This window comes from Podarcis bocagei (assembly GCF_964188305.1).
Source record: "Podarcis bocagei genome assembly, chromosome: 3".
In the NCBI taxonomy this organism is placed as follows: Eukaryota; Metazoa; Chordata; class Lepidosauria; order Squamata; family Lacertidae; genus Podarcis; species Podarcis bocagei.
This window is the reverse complement of record NC_138127.1, coordinates 91,997,463-92,022,087: the sequence shown is the minus strand read 5'-3', so window position 1 is coordinate 92,022,087 and position 24,625 is coordinate 91,997,463. Positions and strand designations below refer to the sequence as shown.

The 24,625-nt window shown below is 44.9% G+C and overlaps 1 protein-coding gene and 1 long non-coding RNA gene across 5 annotated transcripts in view; one reads left to right on the top strand and one right to left on the bottom strand.

The window, feature by feature from the left end:
• LOC308583955 (phosphofurin acidic cluster sorting protein 2-like) overlaps positions 1 to 24,625 on the top strand; it is a 191,756-nt gene that overhangs the window by 39,466 nt on the left and 127,665 nt on the right. The window lies entirely within an intron of this gene.
• Positions 6,720 to 23,031, bottom strand: LOC308584273. Its single transcript, XR_014006729.1, has 3 exons — positions 21,530 to 23,031; positions 10,717 to 10,790; positions 6,720 to 7,266 (listed from the first exon to the last, which is right to left on the bottom strand). It is a non-coding gene; the product is annotated as an uncharacterized lncRNA (long non-coding RNA).

Here is a 24,625-nt window from a genome sequence, read left to right as displayed (position 1 = left end):
GGGAACCACGGGTTCGCGTCTCGTAATCTGGGGAACCACGGGTTCGCGTCTCGTAATCTGGGGAACCACGGGTTCGCGTCTCTGCTCCTCCACATGCAGCTGCTGGGTGACCTTGGGCCAGTCACACTTCTTTGAAGTCTCTCAGCCCCACTCACCTCACAGAGTGTTTGTTGTGGGGGAGGAAGGGAAAGGAGAATGTTAGCCGCTTTGAGACTCCTGAAGGGGAGTGAAAGGCGGGATATCAAATCCAAACTCTTCTTCTGTGTGAATTACGCAACAATATGGTGCAAGTTGTGTGGAGTTTGCTTACCCAGTTGGTGCCCTCCCTCTGGAAAGCAGCTGACCACATGGAAATTTGCCAAATGGGAACCATAGAGTTGTCAGGGACCTTGGAGGTTGTTTAGTTTGGCTCTACAGTCAGTGCAGAGATCTTACGATTGTTGTATCCCTGACAGATGGCCATTCAGCCTCTGCTTACGTACTTCCAATGAAGGTGAGCTCACTACTTTCCAAGGCACCCTGACTTTTTGTTGGACAGCTCTTACTGCTAGGAAGCTTCTCTTAATATGAGCATCAGTCCTGTTGGATCAGGTCAAAGGTCTGTTCAGCCCAGTTTCTTGTTCTCAGAGCGGACAGCCTGATGCCTATGGGCAGCCTACAAGTAGCAGGACCTGAGCACAACAAAAACTCAACGCTCTCCTCACTTGCTATTCCCAGCAGCTGGTGTTCAGAGAATTCCTGGAAATAGAACATAGCTCTTGTGGCTGGTAGCCATTGATAGAAGAGGAAGAAGAAGAGTTTGGATTTGATAGCCCGCTTTATCACTACCCAAAGGAGTCTCAAAGCGGCTAACATTCTCCTTTCCCTTCCTCCCCCACAACAAACACTCTGTGAGGTGAGTGAGGCTGAGAGACTTCAGAGAAGTGTGACTGGCCCAAGGTCACCCAGCAGCTGCGTGTGGAGGAGCGGGGAAGCGAACCTGGTTCACCAGATTACAAATCCACCGCTCTTAACCACTATACCACACGTTTGCCTAAAATTGCAAAGTTATCCAAGTTCGTGACCAGCACACTGTCCCTGGGAGAGAATTCCTAATGTTTAGCCAGAGGCTGCTCTCCTGCAATTCCTACCTTCCAGTTTCAGTCTTGGCAACTGGGACAACAGAGAGTAAGTCTGCTCTGTTTTCTGTCTGACAGCCTTTCAAAGTTTTGACGACAGCCTGCCCAGGTCTTCCAACTGTTTCTCGTAGGAAAAAGGCCCATGTGGTTGCTACGTTGACATGCCGTTCCCGGCTGCATGTGGTTGCGTTGCGGAAAATCAGCTTTCCTGAAATCATGCTTGTGTGTGAAAGGCAGTTCAGGCAGGTGCCAAGAAACAGCAACTAACACAAAGTAACTAAGAAAGCATGCACAAAGTGTTATTTTAAAATCTGGTTATGGTGGAGACACAAGCTTGTTGCAGAGAGCCTGTTTGAACAATTTGACTTGGTGCGAGTCATTTCTGAAACTTCCTTTCTCTGTGCAGTAGGCAAGCTGCAGCCTTGCAAGATTACTACTGCTTGGTAATTTTTGTTTAACAAGATTGATATACCACTTAACAAAAACCTTAAGTGGTTTGCATGAAACAATATAAAAGAGCCATTTGAAAATGCTGATAAAACCAAACTTTAAAACCATTTCAAAACCTAGCATACATGCCTGGGCAGGCTTGCCTAAACAAAGGGTTTTTTTTAAAGCAGGCACTGCAAACTACAGCAAAAGCTCCTGCATAATATTGTTAGGCGTGTAGAGAGTAGGTGCTGCCATGCTGAAGAATCGATTACTTGCAAGTGCAGAGCAAACATAATATTGCACTTGTACAATGGAAAATATTCAAGGCTCTTTCTACCTTTTTTAAAAAAGTGTTCTCATGCACAAGGGCAGACCTGTGTATATCAAAAACATTGGCTGAGGATAGATTCCCGAACTTCAGAACATAAAGAGATCAGACCCAAAGCTGTCTAGTCCCGCATCCTGTTTCCACAGTGCCCAACCAGATGCCTCTGGGAAGCCTACAAGCACAACATGAGCGCAATAGCAGAACCCTAAAATTAGGTCCCATAGCTTGCAGATCCTTGCCCAGTGTAACCTTAGCTTCAGGCATCAGTGACATTTTGCAGGGCAGTTCTTAGCTTCCAAATCCTTGCGGTGTCCTCCTTAGGCATGCTGTATCCTTGGAAGTCTTTCCTGATGTCCAAATAGACTCTGCCGCCATGTGCTGCTTTGAACAGAATGGCCCTGAATTGCTTGTGAACCTTGAATACGTGCTATTTTGAGCCCTCCGGCCTGTAAGGTGACTGCAAGGGAAGCCCTGGACTTGTAATGCAAATTGGGAAGATTGGCTGGCTGAGCAAGGGCACCTTGGCGTAGCATTTTCAGATCTCTCCTACAGTTCTGGCAAGGCCTGTGGATGGATTGGTCAGAATTTGGGAGAGGCTGGGAGGAGTGATTGGAATGACAATGAAGCTTGCATTTGCTTAGCTAGTAGTAGCAGACTATCAGCACTATTCTCTGTGTGAGAGAGGGAGAGAGGTGGGGCGTCTCCTCTTCCTGATACAGTGGGATGAATAAAATGATTTGAAAAATTAAACACCCAAGCTCTTCCCTCCTCATAACTTCTGATCCTGGTGTCCTACTTTCTTTCTCAAAATGTGTGATTGGCATTCACACCCTGAGGATTGCCTTCTGCAAGGAACCTGTCTGAGCACTTGACTTCATGTTCAGAGGCCCTTTTCTGTTTGCATCTTCTGTGCAAACTTTGGGCAGCTGCATGGCTGTGGTGGATGGCGCCAGAAGCAAAAGTGGGTGGACCTTTACCTCAAACATTTGTGACCTTTACCTCAAACATTTCTCTGATGAAAATAGGGACATCCTATTGGATGATGATAATTACAGTGGTACCTCGGTTTACATACGCTTCAGGTTACATATGCTTCAGGTTACAGACGCCGCTAACCCAGAAATAGTGCTTCAGGTTAAGAACTTTGCTTCAGGATGAGAACAGAAATCATGCTCCAGCAGCGCAGCAGCAGAAGGAGGCCCCATTAGCTAAAGTGGTGCTTCAGGTTAAGAACAGTTTCAGGTTAAGAACGGACCTCTAGAATGAAATAAGTACTTAACCCGAGGTACCACTGTAGTTGCTATGCCCCTCCCATCTGACTGGGTTGCCCCAGCCACTCTAGGCAGCTTCCAACATATATAAAAACATAATAAAACAATAAACATTTGAAAAAGTTCCCTATACAGGGCTGCCTTCAGATGTCTTCTAAAGGTTGTATAGTTACTTATCGCCTTGGCTCAGGAGTCGCATAACTCCATACCCTCCGATGAAAGTAAGGACATCCTACCATACCTTCCAACATTTCCCTGATGAAAATAGGGATGTCCTAAGGAAAAGCGGGACATTCTGGAATCAAATCTGAAACCAGGACGGCTTCTGTGAATCCGGGACTGTCCTTGGAAAATAGGGGCACTTGGAGGGTCTGCCATTGTTCAGTAGGTTACATTGTAGCCTCACAAAAGTCAGATGCTTACACACAAACACCACACACACACACACACACACACACACACACACACACACTCTCTCTCTCTCTCTCTCACTGCTCTTCCTAACACACTAATGCCCAGTGCAGGACTGGAAAAGCAGTATGGGTAGTTCTGTTATTTGGAATAACTTGTTTTCTCCCCCAGAGCAGAAGCAGCTGGATTAATAATCCTTTCCAAATGTGGCACTGCTTATAACTTCTTGCTTGCCTGCAAGTGATAAGTGTGGTTTGTTTTTCCTTCCCCTCTTTCCTTCAGCATGAAATTCGCATTGTGGGAATCCCTAGGAGCAACAAGAGTAGCTCGGTCTCAGTCAAATTGTGTTTGTTGGTGATAAAATAGGCTGTTTAGGAGAAGCTGGTATTTCCGTGGATGTGCAGTGATGTGACGGCCACGTTCTCTTTGTGGAAACAGGTTGGAGGCTGCATGCTGGCGGGGGATGGGACCAAAGTGCACCATCCTGCACACTCTTGCCTAGAAAGAAAGACGTTCCCCCTTCTCAGCTTGTCTTTCTGAAAATGAGAAACCCTTTCTTGGTGCACAGCAAGGCCGAGCGCTTAGCTGGCAATGCAAAAAGAGAATCACCAGTTTGGCCCCGTCCCTTTGCGGCCCCAGATCACCCCATCATTTCAACCACTCACAAGTGACCACAGCTGCTGTGATGACCCGAGATGGGGTCGATATGAGAAGGGGGAGGAGTTGAATGGGGGCGTGGCTTAGGCCGAAGGGGTGCGGCAGGCTAGATTTGGCCCATAGGCCAGAGATTCCGTCTCATTCATTAGCAAAACTTCCTGTTGTAGGCTCATGTTGCCTTTTTGCTTTTCTAAGATTCTTTTCTGTCCAGTACTGGAAGTTTCCTATTAGTATTGCCAAATTATAGATCCATAGTGGGGGTAGGAGAGGGAGTGATTTGGTCAAGGCCCCTCCGGGATGATTCAGATATTAAACCCCGCCACTAAGTGCGTACTCAGCAGGGAACCTACAGCCAGTTCTGGCTCTCTGGAGACCTTACCTGTCTAATAGATGTGTTTTTGAATAGGTGTTTGTCATGTACGTACTTTTCATGACAAACAATGAAGGTGAACACTTAATGTGTTTTTTGTACACGTATACACCTCCCTAGTGTACAGAGAGGTTTTCAGGGAGCCTATGAGTGAGCAGAGATTTGCAACCAGGTCTGATCCCAAACAACCCTGTGGCCTCAGTCCAGCCCTACTGAGAAAATACATTCTAGAGTCTGCCTTGCACTGCCACTACTTGTACAGTAGATAATATTATTATTTTATTTGTACCCCGCCCATCTGACTGGGTTTCCTCAGCCACTCTGAGCGTCTTCAGAGAGCTTGCTATGTGGGTAAGTTGGATGGAAGTCAGCATTTTGGGAGGGTAGATTTCCCACTCCTTTCTCACTTGGGGATCTTCAGCTTCCTTTGTCCTGCTGTGCGGTTGTGTCTGTAAGGCAATGGGTCGTGAACCAGGTCGATGTATGGGATCCACTGCTGTCTGGGAATACCAGCTGGACGTACATTCAAAGAGTGCAAATTGCATTTAGGGTAATTGAGCATTGAAACTCTAGCGGTTTCTGTATGGATTGGAAGTCACCAGGTGTGACAGCTTTTTCTAGGCCAGGGGTGGGGAACCAAAGGTGGCCCTCCAAGCCTCTCTATTTGGCCCTTGGCACTCTCCCCAGGCCACACCTGCTTCCCCCAGGCAACTCTGCTTCATCACCCTCCTTTAGTGTTTTTGCCTGGAGGGAATGTGTCCTTGAACTGTGACAAGAACTCTTGCTTGCCTGAATAGAGGGTGGAAAGGGGTATTTGAGTTGTGTATAGCCTATTGCACAAAGGTAGCATTTGCGTATTCTGTCCCACCCAGTCTTGTTTGTGCCCCTTGCACCTTACTGGCCTGTGGCCCCCAGAAAGTTGCCCAGAAGGGAATGTGGCCCCAGGGCTTCAAAATGGTCTGGGCTGAGTACATTCCATGTATCCATAGGATTTCCATCAGGTATATTATCAGGTGTAGAACTGGCCACCTTTAGAATACTGAGGATAATGAAGCTGTCGGGAATGCATGATCAGTGTCACTTGAAAGTCATAAACCAGAGAAGTACTAACTAGGTAAGGAGTGGTGTGAGGCTTGAATGCCTAATCCCCGTTCATTTCTCTCTCTTCCCTTCCCCTTTTCCACCCCAGAAATGTCAAATTATGCAAACCAAAGAGTAGCTTGATTCCTTTTATCTATTTTTGATGCAGACTTTAGGGCTTGGCTCGGAGTTTTATGGGAACAAACGTGTGCAAATCCTGAATTCAGAAGTCAGGATGATTGGGCTCAAATTTTTCAAGGCTGTTTTAAAAACAGTGGTGAAAGAGAAAAGTTGTAGTTGAATGAAAAGACTAATCTAAGATCCACAAGCTGTACTCAGTAGGGGAAAGTTGGGTATCGTCCCAAGGATGGCTGGTTTTAAGATTATAGTTCTTATTGATCGCTGAAACACCAGAACTGTGCCCCTGATTTAACTAGAAGCAAAATGCAGTTTTCCAGTCTTTGGGTTAAATAATTCTTGAAGCACTTCACCAAACTGGTTCAGAGATCACATTCTCAGTTCAACAAACCTTGGTTGAAATCAGCTTTGCAAATTAGGATGGCAAACCGTTGTAATGTGTAAGGAGCACTCAAAGTTCAGTTTCCTGCTTTATGTGTCAGAGCAGACTGGAAATCTTGTATTAAAGTCGGGTACGGAAGGGGAGGAGAGAGTGCACTGATTGCTATTTTAATTGATCATATTGCAATATAATTATTACTCATCTGACCAAATCCTGCAACAAATAAATATTTCTGAGATAAGTTACCACCACAGTTAACCGATTTAGAATGCTGCCCTTGATTGGACATTTTACTGCTGTGTGATTCTGAAAATCTTTCCCTCCCTTCCCTTTATAAGGCCTTTAAAAGTGGACCTTAGTGTGATTTAGTATGAATGAGTCACATGCTACTGCATGCTACCCAATTGCGTATGCTTTGCTACTCCCTTGGTATAAATGGTTAAACAAGCCAGGAAGCCTTGACTTCTCATTCCATCCATATTGGGGATCGTGATTTCTTGCTCCCTAACAAGTCATGATCTTTAGTCAACTTTAAGTCATGGTTTGTTTTTGGCTTGCTAATTGGAACTTGTTAGGGACCAGCAAACCATAGTTCTTGGTTCTGACATAACAGGAAACCATGGCTTTATTGGTTTTATGCTGCTTCCACAAGGGAGCAACAATGTGGGAGTGATCACACAGCATATTGTCTTTCCTTGCTAAACTAGATTTTCCGGTTTACTGCAAACACTGCCACTCTCTGTTTAGTCCCCAACATGACCCAAAAATTCCATGTGCAAAGTACTCCTCTGGGAAAGGAGGCAGCTCCATGGATATGCAACGGATGGATTTATCTTTCTGCTAGCTGAGCATTCTCTACTCATAAAAGAGAACACGAGGAAAACACTTGCTTATTAAGCAGAGCATCAATGGAGTCAGTCTCTGTATTCGGCAAACACTGAACATACCCAGGATCTTAGAAAGTCCTGCAAAATCAGATTTGATTGCGCTGACAGGTTTCTCTCCTCTCTGATGCAGAGGTTGCATCAAAGGTTCCTGCTGAGGCGCTGGCAGGTTTCAACCAGCACTTTTTATCAGAACTGCAAAATAATAATAATAATGAAAAGTTTCCTGAAATACAAAAAAATGTTTATGCAATGGGAACATAGGAAGCTGCCTTATATGGAATCAGACTATTGGTTTATATAGCTCAGTGTTGTCTGCACTGATTTGGCAGCAGCTGTCAGGCTCAGGTCTCTCCCAGTCACACCTGGAGATGCCTGGGATTGAACTGGGGACCTTCTGTATGCAGATCAGATGCTCTACCACTGAACTATCACATTACCCCATTACATACCGTATTTTTCGCTCTATAGGACGCACCCGACCGTAGGACGCACCTTGTTTTAGAGGGGGAGAACTAGAAAAAAAATTCTCCTCCTCTTTGCGCAGTGCTCCTTCAGCGAAGCGGCAGGAGAAACGGAGCCCCTTCCATTTCTCCTCCTGCTTCGCTGAAGGGGTGCTGCACAGCTCTCCCTCTCCCACATTGCCTTCGCCTTCAGTGAAGGCAACCCAAAGCCTCCGGAGTGCAGCAGGAGTTTCTGCTGCCCTCCGGAGGCTTCGGGTTCCTTTTGCTGAAGTCAGGAGAGCAGGACTCTCCTGGCTTCAGCGAAAGGAGAGGCGAAAGCAAAGGCTTCAGCGAAAGGAGCAGCCTTCCCGCTGCTCCCCGAGCTTGTGGGGCTGGCGGTTGGGGAAGCCTGGCTTTCCCCCACCACCAGCCCCAAAGAGCAGGTCGGGGCTGGCAGGGGAAGCCCGCCCCCCCCCAGCCCCAGGGACCACACATTCGCCCCATAAGACGCACAGACATTTCCCCTTAGATTTTAAGAGGAAAAAAGTGTGTCTTATGGAGCGAAAAATACGGTAACTAAGATACATTCTGATCTCATTTACTGAGGCTGTAGAATTCTCCTCTGTGATCCCTTTTTTAAAATGGGGATGGGACAGGACAGAGGGAATCCATGAAATGTTGTGCAGCATCTGTCATGTATAGGATGGTGCTCAGCCAAGCATCTCTCTCTTTTCTAATAGGCACTGCTTTCGGAGTTGGGCCACTCCAAATATAGGCAAGAAAGGAAGGCAATATTGCCTTCAATAAGTTTCCTCACTACTGCTCCCTCCTTTGAAAGTCTTAGATTAATCTGGCCTTCGCTAACTCACATCCTCCCCAATCAGCACATCCTTGGATTGAATATTTCCAGATTTGATCTTTTCTCCATGATCGCTTTGGAGCACACCAACTATTAGGGCACCTCATTGGCTACCCTTGCAAAACTCTCCCCAAATTTTTTCCAAGTATCTATTAAGAAGGACTGAGATTCCATTAATGCATTAAAAAGCGATTCCATCGAAAGACACTAGTATCTTAATTTTCTTAATCATCCTTTGGCTTTTCAGTGTGAATAAGTTATTCAAAGTGAGTTAAAGATTTGGGCACACTGTGTTCTCTCAGCCTGTGTGATAAAGTATGACCTAATTTGTAAATATTGATAAAGCTGAAGTCTCATTCAGCACTGTAATTTCCGCACAAGAAAGTAACTCTGTTATCTGTAATTAAATCCCTTTATCTTGTCGGGTCACTTTGATTCTAGACCCTAAAATCATACTGCTCCAGAAAAAAGGTAGTATGTAAAAACGGGGTGAGTAGAATGACATGTGGTCTTGAAACAAATGTGAGATTTCCCCATACTATCGCAACTCCAATGTCAAACATTCTTCGTTTCCTTATACCACGTGAGTCCTTCTAGTTCAGTATTGTCTACACCAGGTGTCTTCTGGAAACCATTTCAGACTCAGGACCCACTTTTAACCCAAACATGCATTTGGAGACCCGTTTCTTTTTTCTTTTTGCCAGGTATTTGCATGGTGGTAGCGCTTCTGTTGCAACCCACCTTGGATCAGGCTATGACTCACTAGTGGGTCCCCACTCATCCATCAGTTGAAGACCAGTGGTCCAGCCCCACCTGGAGAGGCCAGGGATTGAACCTGGGACCTTTTGTATGCAAGGCAGATGCTCTGCCACTGAGCTTGGGCTCTTCCTCAAGAGAGGGGAGACCAGGGTTCAAATCACTTGGCCGTGAAGGTCCCTGGGTGACCTTGGGCCTGTCTCTATCTCTCAGCCTAACCTACGTGAGAAGGTTGTTGTGAGGATGACATGAGGTTGGGGAGGGACCATGTGTGCTACCTTGAGCCCCTTAGAGGAAAAGTGGGGTCTAAATAAGCAGCTGTTATAGTGCCCCCATGATATTAAAGCTCCCAGATTATGACAGCCCAAGGAACCATCATTTCATTTTTAATTTGTATGTGCAGAAGTAGAGTTGTGGGAAAGTCTAGAGATTCAAAATGTACCTTTAAAAAAAAATGAATGAAGTTCAAGAATATGCATGATAGTTTTACTCAGAGTAGACCCATTGAGCTTCATGGACACGATTAGCTTATCGGCAAATCACAACAAAATAAGACGAGAACTGTTCATTAAACGAGAAACGGTCGAGACAATACATAAAACGCAACAGACTCTTCAGAGGGCGGGGATACATGTGTTGTTCATTATACTTTGTATGATGTTCATTTCCTACTTTTCAGTTTACTCTGAGATACTACACGTAGAAAAATATTATAGAAAATTATGTCATGCCTTCAATAGAAAGCTGCATTTCAGTGGGAGTCCTTTGAATGGTGTTCTGTGAAGTTTTTAGCTTTGTGACAGTAGCACTGCGTGAGGTCTTCCCTGTTCCTGTTACGGACCTTAAAACTAAGGAACCGATTGATTCTAGCTTTTGAAGGTAGCTTAAAACAAGAAACAAGTGGCTTGTTTTTACTTTTGCCAAAATGCATACCTTTTAAATTTTTTAGATGTTGATAAAGAACGACTCACCTTGTGTGATCCCCTGACCACCCCTGCATGCTTTAAATTATTTTCTTTCTTTTCCTCTCTTAATTTAAAATACTAGCTGTGTTCCTGTTTTGGAAGCTTTCAGAATGAGAGTAGCACTGGGCCTGGGGTTTCAGATGCTGAATTGGAACAGAGTGCCTTAATGGAACTACCTAGCTTACTTCTTTTTTTAGTATCCTGATTTTCTCAGGAGGGGTCAGTGATGGAGTATAGTTGCACAAGTTAATGGACTACAAGCTGTCATGCTTCTAGTTTGGCTCTACACAGAGCCACGACATTACTCTCTAGTCATTTTCGGACGTAAGCTGTAAACCATGGTGTAGTGTTCCGTAAATGAGTCTGGAGCTATATATTTCCCCCCTTCCCAATTTGTCTCTGGTGTTACCACACAAGGTGGAGTTTTGAAGCATCTTTTATTTTCAACTAATCTTTGTTTGTCTGAACAGGGGCAAGCTGTGGTTTGCCTAATCTATGATTTGTGCAAACAACCCAAAATCAGGCTGTGGTTTCTTGCTTGTTCGCCTCCTTTGCTGAATTTATTTTGCTCCACTCCATTTTGGGATGGTTTTATGTGTTTTAAAATTGTAGCAATTTTTACCTGTTTTGAAATTGTATTTTCTCTTTGTGGTTGCCTGCCCTGGGACATTGTGGTGAAGGGCGGGCAAATTAATCCTGTAAATTAATAATAATAATAATAATAATAATAATAATAATAATAATAATAATAATAATAATAATTAATATCTTTATTGTCATTGCCCCCTCTCGGGGACAACGAAATTACTTGGCTGCTCCATCCACCCAGGTAGGGCACTCCACACAAAATCAAATCAACTATAAAAACACTAATTAAAACAATACAGTATAAAACAGCAAGGAAGATTAGATGACTTTCAAAGTCCAGGCTTCCCATTCAGGGCCGAGATCACTCTGGGGAAGAAGCTGTTCTTAAGACGGCTCGTTCTTGTCTTCATCGTCCTGTATCTCCGTCCCGACGGCAGGAGCTCGAAGAGACAGTGACCAGGATGCGATGGATCTTTTACTATGTCCAGTGCCTTCCTATGGCACCTTGTGGCATAAATCTGCTCTAAGGTGGAGAGTGGGCAGCCAACAATGCTCTCTGCTGCCTTAACAACTCTGCACAACCCCAACCTGTCCCGGGTAGTACAGCTTCCGTACCACACACATAAGCCATAAGTGAGCACGCTCTCAATGGCACAGTGATAGAAGGCAAGCAGCAGTTTCTGCGGAAGATGGTTTTTAAATAAACCAACCATAGTTTATAAACGAGTCCAATTCCCGATTCAGATAAAATGACAAGGTGTACTTCTGTTTGTGATTGTGGTGGAGGTGAATGCAGAGGGGTGTGTGTGCATAAGCCTATGGTTTGTCCCTGTAGCTCTAAACTGTGGTTTAGCATTCTGTGCAAATATGTCCTGTGTGTGGAGTAGTGTGTTAGTGTGGTTGGCTTTTTGAGTGGTAGCTTTACTGTACTTGCTGCTTTTTAAAAATGAGAGTTTCTTGCCGTTTCCTTCCCTTGCAGGTAAAGCAGGTTTTTTTCTGCTTAGGAGGAGTACTTAATTGAATCGTTTCGAGGATATATGTGCATATACACCAGAGCTACGAGTTTCTATTCTATTCTCATGTGAATTTAGAAATGCTGAATTGCCATGGTAGCTGGCATGCGGTTTTCTTGGAGGGCAATTATCTCCTTTGGAGATAATCTTTGCTGTCTTCTCTTCCCCCCACCCCAAAATATTTCAGGTAGCGTGGAGTGAGGGCTCAGACTTGGGGAGAATCACTGATTGGAATTGCTAGTAGGAAACAAGGGGAATCTTCTCCCCTGCAAGGGGCTGCACAAATCCACAGCATATTTGGGTGAAGATGGTATTGAGAGGACAGCCATTGCTTGTCTTTTGTTTCAGGTAGGCTGCCTGTTAGTTTTCAGGTGCTGGTGCTACCTATCTAGGAGACAAGTTCAGAATGTGCAGCCCGACTTCAAAACAGCCCAACTGTCAACCCTGACTTGCAGTGGCTATTTAAGCATTTCCTGCCCATGTCGCTGTTCTTCTCCAACAGCGAAGAACAGCGGAACACAATCACCTCTCCAACTAGAGATGTTGAGAATCGGATGCCAAGGTCCTTTGCATACAGAACCTGCGGCAATACATTTGGATGCTTTTAAGTATGTTGCCTGCTGGTAATGGGGCTAAGAGTGTGCCTTCCTTTGGCTGAAACACAGGTTGTTTTACTGCCCGCTTGTTAATTGATAACCTGTTTATGAATTTAGTATTTATTTTCAGCCGAGCTGGAGCCTCTTTCTTAAACACTGAATGGAAAGCCTGTAGGTTTATGATAGCATTGTCACTGTCAGATAATGTTCCATATTGTTTGCTCTTTGCTATTGTGTTTGCATTACGTTAAGCCACTTTGGGGATCCTTTCGCAGGGAAAAGCAGGTTGCAAGGGATGGTGTGCTCTTCTGCTAAGCAGAGGCAGAAAGCTGTGCCAGCAGTTGATTTTTCTAGGATGCATGGCTGTAACCCAGGGATGGGGCATTTGCCTGGCATGCGGAACAACCCAGGTTCCATCCCCAATATCTCCCAGGTAGGACTGGGAGAAACATTTGCCTGGAATACTGGAGAGCCTCTGGCAGTCAGCGTAGACATTATTGAGCTAGATGGACCAATAGTTTCCCATGTGAGTTTGGAGGCTTCTTGGTCACAGCTGACGCAATGAGTCCTCTTTTGCTCGGAAGAAAAAAGCCAGTGTGGCGTAGTGGTTAGAGTGCCATACCAGAACCTGGGAGACCAGGGTTCAAATCCCCACTCAGCTGTGAAGCTCCCTGGGTGACCTTGGGTTGACGGGTCAGCCACAGTCTCTCAGCCTGACCCAACCTCACAGGTTTGTTGTGAGGATAAAATGGAGAGGGAGAGAGGCATGAGTGCCACCTTGAGCTGTTTGAAGGAAATGTGGGATATGGATGTACTAAATAAAAAGATTCATAGGAAACTGTAAGACCTCAGGTTCCTTCTGGGGTTCCTTCTGGGAGAAGCTTCGCTCCCATCCATGGGAGTCTGTTGACTCCTTGGCAAAACTAACTGCTAAGTTTAAGGTTCTGTGAGTTGGGCTTGCTGCTGGTGCTGTGGCCTGAAAAAATCAGACCACAGAGGTTGGGACAGACTCTTTGCTGCCTTGCACAGTGTCCTCTGCTTCCTTCCGAGCTGTAATTGTGTGGGTATGCAATACAATATTCCATCATTGCTCCGGAGCGACTCAGGACATGTACAAATATTCCCACTTGACCATTATTCTGCCCGGCATGAAATTGTTACATGTATTTTAAAGCTTATTATTGTGTCGTCCTTGTCCTATGAAGCCCGGTTGCCTTAGATACCATGGATCTGGTAACTAGGGCAACTAGACGGAACTGACAAAAATGGAGAAAGCAGCAATGAATCTTCCTTCATGCTTTCTGAAATCAACTTTGGATAAGACACTTGCTGAGAGACAGAACCGGGAGGGGGAATTGCCTGTCCACAACCCCCTGCCCACCCCTGAGAGACCTTTGTGGGGCTATGCTCATTCATTCCACTTACCATCTCTTTTTCTGCAGCCGCCCTCTTCCTTCGAGGGCCCACAGCCCTACCCTCTGTACTTTTTGGGAAGACCCAGGTGTCCCGTGTGATGTGTGGCAGGGAAGAGATTTATGAACTCTGACAAGCAAAGTTGTCCCGCTTGCAAGAGGACGTCTGCCTGCTCAGCGGCACTTCCTCTCCCCCTCCCTTCACAGGAACCTAAGAAGAGCCTGCTAGATCAGGCCAATGGCTCATCTAAGTCCAGCATCTTGGTCTCTCCATGGCCAACCAGATGCCTGTGGAGAACTTTCAAGCTGGGACGGAGCACAAGACCACTCAGCCTTCCTGTGGTCTCCAGCAGCTGGTGTTCAGAAGTATTGCGGCCTCCAGCTGTGGAGGCAGATTATAGCCATTACGGCTAATAGCCACTGAGAGCCTCCTTCACCAGGAATCTGTCTAATCCTCTTCTAAAGCCACCTAAATTGGTGGTCATCCCAGCCTCCTGTGGGAGTGAGTTCCGTAATTGAACTGCGTGCTGGTATAAAGAAGCACTTTCTTTAATCTCTCCCGAATTCAGCTTCATTGGAGGTCCATGAGTTCTGAGAGAGAGAAACTTTTCTCTATCCAGTTTCTCCATGCCATGTACAATTTTTATAAACTTTGATTGTGTTGCCTCTTCTCTAAACTAAAATCATCCAAGCACTGCAGCCTTTTTTGGAAAATAAAAAAAATTCCTTCCAGTAGCACCTTAAAGACCAACTAAGTTAGTTCTTGGTATGAGCTTTCGTGTGCATGCACACTTCTTCAGATACACTGAAAAAGAAGTTGCCAGATCCTTCTATATAGTGAGAAGGTGGGGAGGGGTATTACTCAGAAGGGTGGTGGGAATGGGAGATTGGCAGATAGCTGAGATGAGCCTGTTGACGACTCTTAACGACTGTAATAGGTCTTACAGGAAAAGGCAAGGGGTGAGAAGGTGAGAAATGGCTTAGTCATGTATAATGGGATAAGAATCCAATGTCTTTGTTCAAACCAGGTCTCTCCATGGTTTTAAGTTTGGTAATGAGTTGCAATTCAGCAGCTTCTCTTTCCAGTCTATTTCTGAAATTCCTTTGTAGTAAAACAGCTACTTTGAGATCTTGTATAGAATGTCCTGGGAGATTGAAGTGTTCTCCTACTGGTTTCTCTGTTTTGTGATTCTTGATGTCAGATTTATGTCCGTTTATTCTTTGGCGTAAGGTTTGGCCTGTTTGTCCAATATAGAGAGCTGAAGGACACTGTTGGCATTTGATGGCATACACAATGTTAGACGATGAGCAATTTTTGGAGTCCCTCTGTCCCCTCAGTCATTTTGGTTGCCCTTTCATGAACCTTTTCCAACTCGACAGTATTATTTTTGAGGTGAGGAGGCCAGAACAGGCTTCCAAATGGAAGAAGAAGAAGAGTTTGGATTTGATATTCCGCCTTTCACTCCCCTTCAGGAGTCTCAAAGCAGGTCAAAGGTCTGTTCAGCCCAGTTTCTTGTTCTCAGAGCGGACAGCCTGATGCCTATGGGCAGCCTACAAGTAGCAGGACCTGAGCACAACAAAAACTCAACGCTCTCCTCACTTGCTATTCCCAGCAGCTGGTGTTCAGAGACTTACTGGAAATAGAACATAGCTCTTGTGGCTGGTAGCCATTGATAGAAGAGGAAGAAGAAGAGTTTGGATTTGATAGCCCGCTTTATCACTACCCTAAGGAGTCTCAAAGCGGCTAACATTCTCCTTTCCCTTCCTCCCCCACAACAAGCACTCTGTGAGGTGAGTGGGGCTGAGAGACTTCAGAGAAGTGTGACTAGCCCAAGGTCACCCAGCAGCTGCATGTGGAAGAGCAGAGACGTGAACCCGGTTCACCAGATTACGAGTCTGTCGCTTTTAACCACTACACCACACTGGAGTCACACCTTACATTTGTGCCTTCTCCCCTATCTGCTCCAGATCATTTGGATCTCATCGGTCAATCCTGCACCCAGCTTTGCTGTTCAGGGAGCTGTGACTGGCTTGTCCAACTCCTTGTCTCTGCTGCTGATCTCAAACCTAACAACCACTGCCTGTGGGAAAGGGCCTTTCCTGCAGTCTGCTGTGCATCCTTCACAGAAGATTGTTGGACTTCAGAAGGGTGCCAAGGGTCAGAGTTGTGGATACACTGCACTTTTTGTGTCTTTGCAGCTAAGGCTGTACAAAAACAGCAAGAAGAGCTCCACTGCTTTGGCGAATAATATCCCTGCCCCCCCCCACTACCCCAAGTCCACTTGTAGTGCTGTAGATCCATTTGGAGTTATTTTCTAACTCCATTTGGAGTTAGATCCATTTGGAGTTATTTTCTTTTTATTCCGCAGGCGACTACTAGTCTTTCTCACTCACACACACATACACACACACAGCCTGGAGGCTGAGGCTGTGCGCTGTTCAGAGTACAGAAGCATATTGAGTATTTTTGTTTTGTTGTTCTTGTTTTCCCCGTTGGCAAAGAGCTGGGCTAGGTGACTTAAGAGATCTCCTTACCCAGGAATCTAGATTCCTATTAAGCCATCTTTTGCCTGAATTGGCACAGCTGGGTCATCTGCCTGGGCTCCCTATATTGGAGGGACAAGTGAGGTAGAATAAATGCTCTCCGCTGGCATTCATCCACTCTTCTGTCTGTGGTGGTGGGCTGTTGGTTTCTTTTCTTTTTCTTTTTCTTTTTTTGGCAGGGGGTATATCTTTCCTGAATCCCTCCACAAGCTGGTTTCTTGAAGCAGGAACGCTAACCTGCCTCTAATGTTAAATGCCAAGCCAAGCCAAAAAAGGGGAGGTGTCACAGAGAGAGAACCCTGCGATGGAACTGTCAGAATAGGAGCTCCACCCTGACGGAGAGGCCATGCTGGTTTGCAGGGGGCCACACTGAACTCCGGAGACTGTGAGCGATTGCTTTGACGGCGCGTGTTGTCAACTAGAAATAACTACTGAGGCATCAGCTTTTTACCCAGGCTCTGGCAGGAGCATATGTTTCCAGTGTGAAAGGAGAAGCGGTGACAGATGTCAAAAGGCTTGCAGTGGTGATATTTGTTTTTTCTAAAGTCTTGGCAGGGTTCCACGGAGAAATTGTGCCATGCGCAGAAAAGGGAAGTTGTGCTCCAGTGTTGCGTTGGGGAAGAGTGCTGTTTCCACCCAGTCTCTCTGATTTAATGGAACTGTATCTGTGTGGTGGTTTCTTTGAAATGGTTAATAGAGCCAAAGAAATATCAAGGATGTGCCTTCCTTCTTTTTAGAATGTTTTATATCTTGCCCTTCTTCCAAGAAACTCAAGGTGGAGTACATGTGTTTAAAAAGATAAAGGTAAAGGACCCCTCATCTTGCTTTACTGGCCAAGGAAGCTGACGTTTGTCCAGAGAGAGAGAGAGAGAGAGAGAGAGAGAGAGAGAGAGAGAGAGAGATATGCTTGCCCAGAATGGCGCAGTGCAGGACACATCATGGCTGAACTGGTGTTTTGAATCTGCCCTATTATTGCTATGTATTTACAGTACAGTCATACCTTGGTTCTTGAACAGAATGCGTTCTGTGAGTCCGTTTGACTTCCAGAACTGTTCAAAAACCAATGCGTGGCTTCTGATTGGCTGCAGGAGCGTCCTGCAGCCAATCGGAAGCCGCATCGGACGTTCGGCTTCCAAAAATCATTTGAAAACCGGAACACTCACTTCCTGGTTTTGATTGTTCGGGAACTGATTTGTTCGGGAGCCAAGGTGTTTGAGATCTAAGGTACGACTGTAATAACTACTTTAATGTTTGCAAATAATGAATTTAAAGTGTTGTTGTTGTTGTTGTTGTTGTTGTTAGCAGCAGCAACAACAACAACAAAATAGTAACCTAACAACAACAACATAATAGTAACCTAACAACAACAACAACTACAACAACTAGTAACCTGTCCTTCATCTAAGCAGAAATCAGGGCAGGATAACAACCTTGGCACTCTTAACTGGGCCTTCCCCTGACCTGATGCTCTCCAGTCTTTCCCAGCCCGCATGGTCAAAAGTCAGGGATGATGAGAGTTGGTAGAATCAAAAATATGGTTCAGGATGTCTGCTGTGACCATTACATCACATTGGCCTTCCTGTACAAGAGCATCACCTTCTTCTGCTTTGGAGCTGCTCCACAGTCACCACGATGGAGTTTACATAACATACAGGGACGGACGGACGAGGTTGCCATCTATTCTTTGTTTAAAACTATGAAGGCTATCAGGACTGGGAGAGACCTTTTGCTGCCCGAGAGCCTGGGAAACTCCTGCTGGCTCCCTCCAAATGTTTTGGATGTCACCCATCATCTCTGACCATTGGTCACGTTGTCTGGGACTGATGGGAGTTATAGTCCAAAACTTATAGAGGACAGCAGGTTGGAGAAGCCTGCATTAGATGGACTAATGGTCTGAATTCAGAATAAGGCAGCTTGTTCATATGTCCACAAAGTCTCATGTACCTTTTAAAAATCTTGCACAGAAGAAAGAACAAACCTAGCTATCTTTTCTCTCTCTTCACAAGGGTACAGAGATGGGAAAAGCTACTTTTGGTGATATTTTCTGTTGGCGTTAAAGGTCCAGGAGCTCATTCAGGATCTGTATGTGGCAACCTTGTTTATGAAGTACCATCAAAAAGGCTGAAAGCAAAGCTGATCTGTCTAGAATTGGGTATGGCAGTGGCTGTTCTCATTTAGGATATGGCCTGATTCTGCTGTAGGAAGCCCCTGCCCCCATGGCTGAATTCTAAATCCAGTCTGGTTTGTTTAGCAGTTATCTCTGCTTCTGGGCACAGTTCCAAGTGCTAGTGTTGACTTAACCTGATGGTAGGCAATTTAGGGCTTTGTATCAGAAAGACCTTCTCCTCCCATATGAGCTGAGCTGTTTACTGAGGTTATCATCCTAGATCCATTACAGCACTGGAAACTGCAGGAGGGGAGATTGCTCCTGTGCTCATCTGCTTGGCCACTCTGAGAACAGGATGTTGGAGTATGTTGGGCTGCTGGCCTGATCCAGCAGGCTCTTCTTCCATTCCTGTGACCAGGACTTGGGAACCTGTGGCCCTTGACACGTTGTTCAACTCTACACGTTCCCTATCCCTGTCCTTGGCCCTTTTCCAGGTGCCCCCACTTTCATAGAATGATAAAATCATACAGAGTTGTATGGTTGGAAGGGGTCACAAGGGTCATCTAGTCCAACTCCCTGCAGTGTAGGAATCTCAACTAAAACATCCATGACAGATGACCACTCAACCTCTGCTTAAAAACCTCTAAGGAAGAAGAGTCCACCACCTCCTGAGGGAAACCACCCCACTGTTGAACAGTTCTTACTGCCAGAAAGTTTTTCCTGATGTTGGAATCTCCTTAGTTGGAATCTCCTTTCTTGTAACTTGAAGCCAGGGCAAGAGAAAACAAGCTTTTTCCCTCTTCCATGTGACAGCCCTTGAGATACTTGAAGATGGCTATCATACCTCCTCTCGGTCTTTTCCAGGCTAAAAAAGACCCAGCTCCTTCAACCGTTCCTCGTAAGGCTTGGTTTCCAGACCCTTGATCATTTTGGTTGCCCACCTCTGCACACAGCTTGTCAACATCCTTCTTAAATTGTGGTGCCCAGAATTGGACGCAGTATTCCAGGTGTGGTCTGACCAAGGCAGAATAGCGTGGTACTGTTATTTCCCTTCATCTGGACACTATACTTCTGTTGATGCAGCCTAGAATAGTGTTAGCTTTTTTTGCCGCTGCGTCACACAGTTGACTTATGTCAAGCTTGTGGTCCACCAAGACCCCAAGATCCTTTCCACATGTACGGCTAGTAAGCCAGGTATCCCACATCTTATATTTGTGCATTTGGTTCCTCCTGCCTAAGTGCAAAGCTTTACGTTTGTCCCTGTTGAAATTCAATTTGTTAGCCTGGGCCCAGTTCTCCAATCTGTTAAGGTCATTTTGAATTCTGATTCTGACTTCTGCAGAATCAGAGGTCAGCCACTGAATAGCCCTTTTACAGACACCCACTCTTCCTTTGTTTTGGCGCTAGGCTTAATTTTATTTGAAAGATCTTCTAAGGATGGGTGACTGGAGGTCCTTCTGCTGTTGTTGCCATTTGGTTTGGGTTTTAATTTTGTGTGGGTCATCTGGATTGGCTTTCATCTCTGTGTGTCTGCCTCTTTGTAGACTCCCCTGTGACATGCTGATGTATTAATATCTTGGCGGCAATCGTGTTTTCCCATAGCATAGCTCTATCTGAATGAATTGGAGCGGAAGAAAAAAATGAGTTGCTGGGCGTGGGGTCAGAAAGGAATGCTAAACCTGTGCAAACCTCTGGCATGGCCCTTCTTTGACATACATGAAGAACAGGGTGGAGCTCATGGCCAGCTACTACATGACCAGTAAGATGCTGTTTCCAGTCCATAGGGACTAGAAGGGTGTGTTTAAAATATCTCATCGTTCTTTTCCATTGAAAAAAAAAAGCTTGGGCTGTGTGCCTCATGTCTGTGTGTAATATATACACTTGATGCCAAGAAAACCTAGGGTTTTACTGTTAGGAATATGGTATGCAATATCACATTCGCACATATTTGCTTAATTTTTCACAGCTTACTCTTGATGCCTAGAGCCAGGTTTTGAAGGAACTTGGAAGTTTTTGTAAGAGAGGGAGGAAGGAAGAAACAGTATGTGGCATGGCTTTGCGGGTTGAGGAGACGAAAGAGTAGGAAATGTAGGAAAGGGACAGAGCCGAGCCCTGGATCTTCACTCCCCAGGCTGCTGGGGAAAGCTTTTTGCTTGCATCTACGTTATCTGCATGCTTGCAAACTTATCCTCACATCCATTAGCAATGGAAGCATTATTTTCAAGGCAAGAAAGCAGGCCTAAAAAGGTGGCAGCTTTGAGGATATTGAGCCCTGCCGCTGAGAACTGATTTAGTGATCTTAAGGCAATCTTGTGGGAATGTGTAATAGCTATGTTGTCATTTTCAGTCTAGCTTCTTGTACTGCCAACTGTGGAAAGAACACATGCTCTATAAGCTTCAAGCCCTGTGTGTGTGCCCATGATACAGGTAACTTCTCCCTGTCTCCCTCTGTCTGTCTGTCTCTCTGTCTGTCTGTCTCTCTCCCCCCCCCCCCCGTAGCCTTTTCCAACTTGGTGCCCTCCAGATGATGGGGCTATAACTCCCATCAGCCCCAAACGGTACTGTTTGGGAGGGCTGCTCATTTCATGAGACTGCTGCAACTCCTCCCAGATCTACAATTCCCAGAGTTCCCTGTTAAGAGGCATTGGTTGTTAAACCACTCTGGGAACCATAGTTCAAGAAAGTGAATAGGGATCTAGTAACAACCCTCAGCACCCTTAACAAACTATAGCTCCCACATTTTTGGGGTGTGTTAGTGTGGGAGGTGGTGGCCATGGCTGTTCAAAGGGCTTTAAATGTGTTGTTTCAACATGGCCTTAGTACTGAAGCCAAAATGTCTGCATTGGTCAAAAGGGCATATATAATCTTAGAAAAGGCCTGGCTGTTGAAGGCTGTAATGAATCCTACATTATAGGATTTACCTCTACATCCCTGATGGTGGGACTGGGAGGAACTGACTAAAACAACTATTTGGAATCTAAAGGAGGAGTGAAAATGCTGAAAGGTGCTTATTGTGATGTGTGAATGGGGTGCAAGGCAAAGGATAACATTCACTTAGTATGGATAAATGTAAAGTGATGGACCTGTGAGAGAAACGTTCAATTGCTTATCGTTCATTCCAGACTAAACAGTTCAGGGAAAAGATGTGGACATCTTTGTAGACCACTTAATGTACCTCATTACTAGGCTTCAGTCTCAGAAGAAATGTGATATTTGGCCGTCGTGCGAAAAGGCTGGAAACAAATAACACAAGTTAAACACCGCTATGAATCACTTTCTTTGCCCTTCTTTGGTCTCCTCCGACTGCCTTGACTCCCAACTGCCGAATTGGAGGGTTGTGGGGGTTTTGAAGGCCCAAATAAGTGTGTTGCGAAGAGGCTGACAGGAATGGAATAGTTCACATTAGTGAAGAAGCTAATGTGGGAAGACACTGGCGTTTAACGTGATGGATGACACAGAGAAGGCAGATTGGGAGCGGTTTTGCTAGTGCCTTCCTGATAATGCAAGAACAGAAACACATTCAATGACATTGAAAGTTGGCAGATTATATATAAAAAAAACCACCACCCTGTAAGAAATAGATATTCAGGCAGTGTCGGGTTAGATTACAGAGCTCTTCGCTACACCCTGTCACTTATGCCAAGGGCTTGGTGATATTTATAAAGGCTCCATGGGCATTTTGATCAATACCTGCAACTGTACGCGTCAGGTTTCTAAAGGATGCCTTGTGTCTTAAGTTCCCGCAGATAAAGATGTGAGAACCAGTGTGGCTAAAGTGGAGAGGGTGGACTTGGGCCTAGTTCAAATTTCTGTCCAGCAGTGAAGCCTCCTGAGGTAAAGCAGCCTGCAAGATGGCGACTAGCCCTACCCTTCTTCCTAGGGTGATTGTGAAGACAGTAGCAAGGGGAAAAAGTGTTGCAGATGCAAAATATGTCAACAAAAGTTAGTCTGGCACTCTCAAGGGTTTAAAATTCAAATTTCTTTGGGGCTGATTGCTGATGTCTTTGTAAGGGCTATAGAGACGTTGCAACACTGCTGGAATGGGAAACTCTGGTGAAAATACGGGCCTGGTTTGGGTGGGCGAGACTTTGAATCTTAAACAGATTATACAATGGCAGACAATGAAAGGTTTTATTTCATCCTGTAAATTAGGCTGGAACCTCTTTCCCCGCCCTGGTATAATTTTTATTTTTCCCTCCCACAGTTTAGTGGCTTTAGCTACAGTTGTATGCCCTACAGCTCTGCTTCGTTGCTTTCACCGCTATCCGTTCTGTAATTTACTTATTTCTCAAATTTATATCCCGCCCTTCCTCCCCAAAGGAGCCCAGGGTGGCAAACTACAAGCGATGAAGCATCTTAAAAACGATGCAGAAACTTACCGGAAAAATAATAAATCAAGATAACAAACTTTTGATAAAAGAATGGAAATGGTTTGTTGAATATTTACAAACAAATTTTAAACAGATAAGAACATTGGCAGGATTGTTGTAATAACCTGCAGTTTTTATAAGAGTATGCATTTAAAGTAGATGAATAAATGATTAAGTTAAGTTAATTTGGAATAAGCAGAAATTAAAATAAAACATTTAAGGAACCTCAGAAAGGGGGAAGGAAGTCAAGTTTCGAAATGTTAAAATGATTGTAAAATTATTGAAACGTATAAAATTGAAAATCATAAATAAAAAAAAATCTTTAAAACGATTCCAAATGCAGATGCCGACTGGGAAATAACTTTAAAGACTTGTTAAAGAGGAAGGTCATTGGTATGAGCCAAAAAGACAACAGAGTTGGCTCTTGCCTAATGTTCATGGGGAGGGAATTTCAAAGGAAAGGTGCCACAACATGATAATGACCTTATTCCCACATCGTTCAGAATGATACTCCTGATAAGATGGTGTCTGCAGGAGACCCTCACCTGCAGAGTGTCATGTTGGATTGGGCAAATAAGGGGCAAGACTATCTTTCAGGTATCCTTGTCCCTCGTTGCATGAGGTTCTACACACCACAAACAGCAAACATTGAGCTTAACTAATTGGCAGCCAGTGCAATTCTTTCAACCGTGGGGTAACGTGTTGGCAGCATTTCGCCCCAATGAAAACTTTTATTTTATTGCCGATTTTCCTTTTTTTGAATGTTTTAAATTGCTGTTTTTAACAGGTTTTACCAATAAATTTGTTTTCTCCCTTTTGTAAGGTATTTCCTGGTGGTGCATATATATTATGAGATAAAAAAATAGATAGGTATAGATAAATAGAAACATAGATTCATAGAGTTAGAAGGGACCCCAAGAGTCATTTAGTCCAACCCGTTGCAATGCAGGAATTAACTGCTTTTAATATGTACTTACTTACATATGTGCTTACTTAACAATTCTGTAGATTATGGGAGACCGTGTCTAGGCAGTACATACTTCAGCTTGCAAGTTGGCCAACTTCTTTGAGGAAGTTGGAACTTCTTAATGTATAACAGCCCTTGTGGCAGGGCTGCCAGTCTGCAATCCGAGCAATTCCGCTTCTCCCTTTCAATCTGCTGCTAAACTGGGGGACAAAGCCTCTGTGCCTTCTCCCACCCTTTCTCCCCCTCCGGATTCTTCTTTACCTGCCCCTTTCCCAACAGGCTACATATGGGGAGGTAGTGGGGAAAACACATGAAGGGACCATAGAGGAAAAGGGCAGAACAAACTTCTGCAGCTGCCTCTTCTCCCAGTTTAGCCCCAGACTTAATTAAAGGGAATCTCTGGGGCGCAACCTGGAACTTTACTTTGTGCACACCTGTGCTCTGCTTGAAGCAGTGTGATCTGGAGCACCTTTTGAGTTTGTGATGTGTATAATTGGTTTTTGGAGCATCTTGCCCCCTCCGCCTACCTCCCCGCAGTGGATTGAACTGGGTGGCCATTTCATTACATTCAGTTCTCGTTTCCATAATGGCTGGGCTTAATAGCAATTTCCCACTAACTAGAGAAGATGCTCATCTACCATGATAACGTCTTACGGGGAAGGAAATTACCCTGGTAGTTTTTTGGATGATTCTCCCCCCCCCCTTCTGCTGCCCAGCTTTCCCCCCTCCTCCTTCATTGCTTGTGTAAATTCTCTGCTGCATTTTTTAATTCGGTTCTATGTTTTATCTTGTGTACATTAATGCTTTTAAGTGCCACCTCCAGGCACATATAACAATGGAAATAAGATTCGCCCCCTCTAATAGCCTGTAAGGAAGAGTGAGAGTGAGAGCCCGATTGGGTTTTAAAGATTTGTTTGTTGGGTGTGGGAAGCCA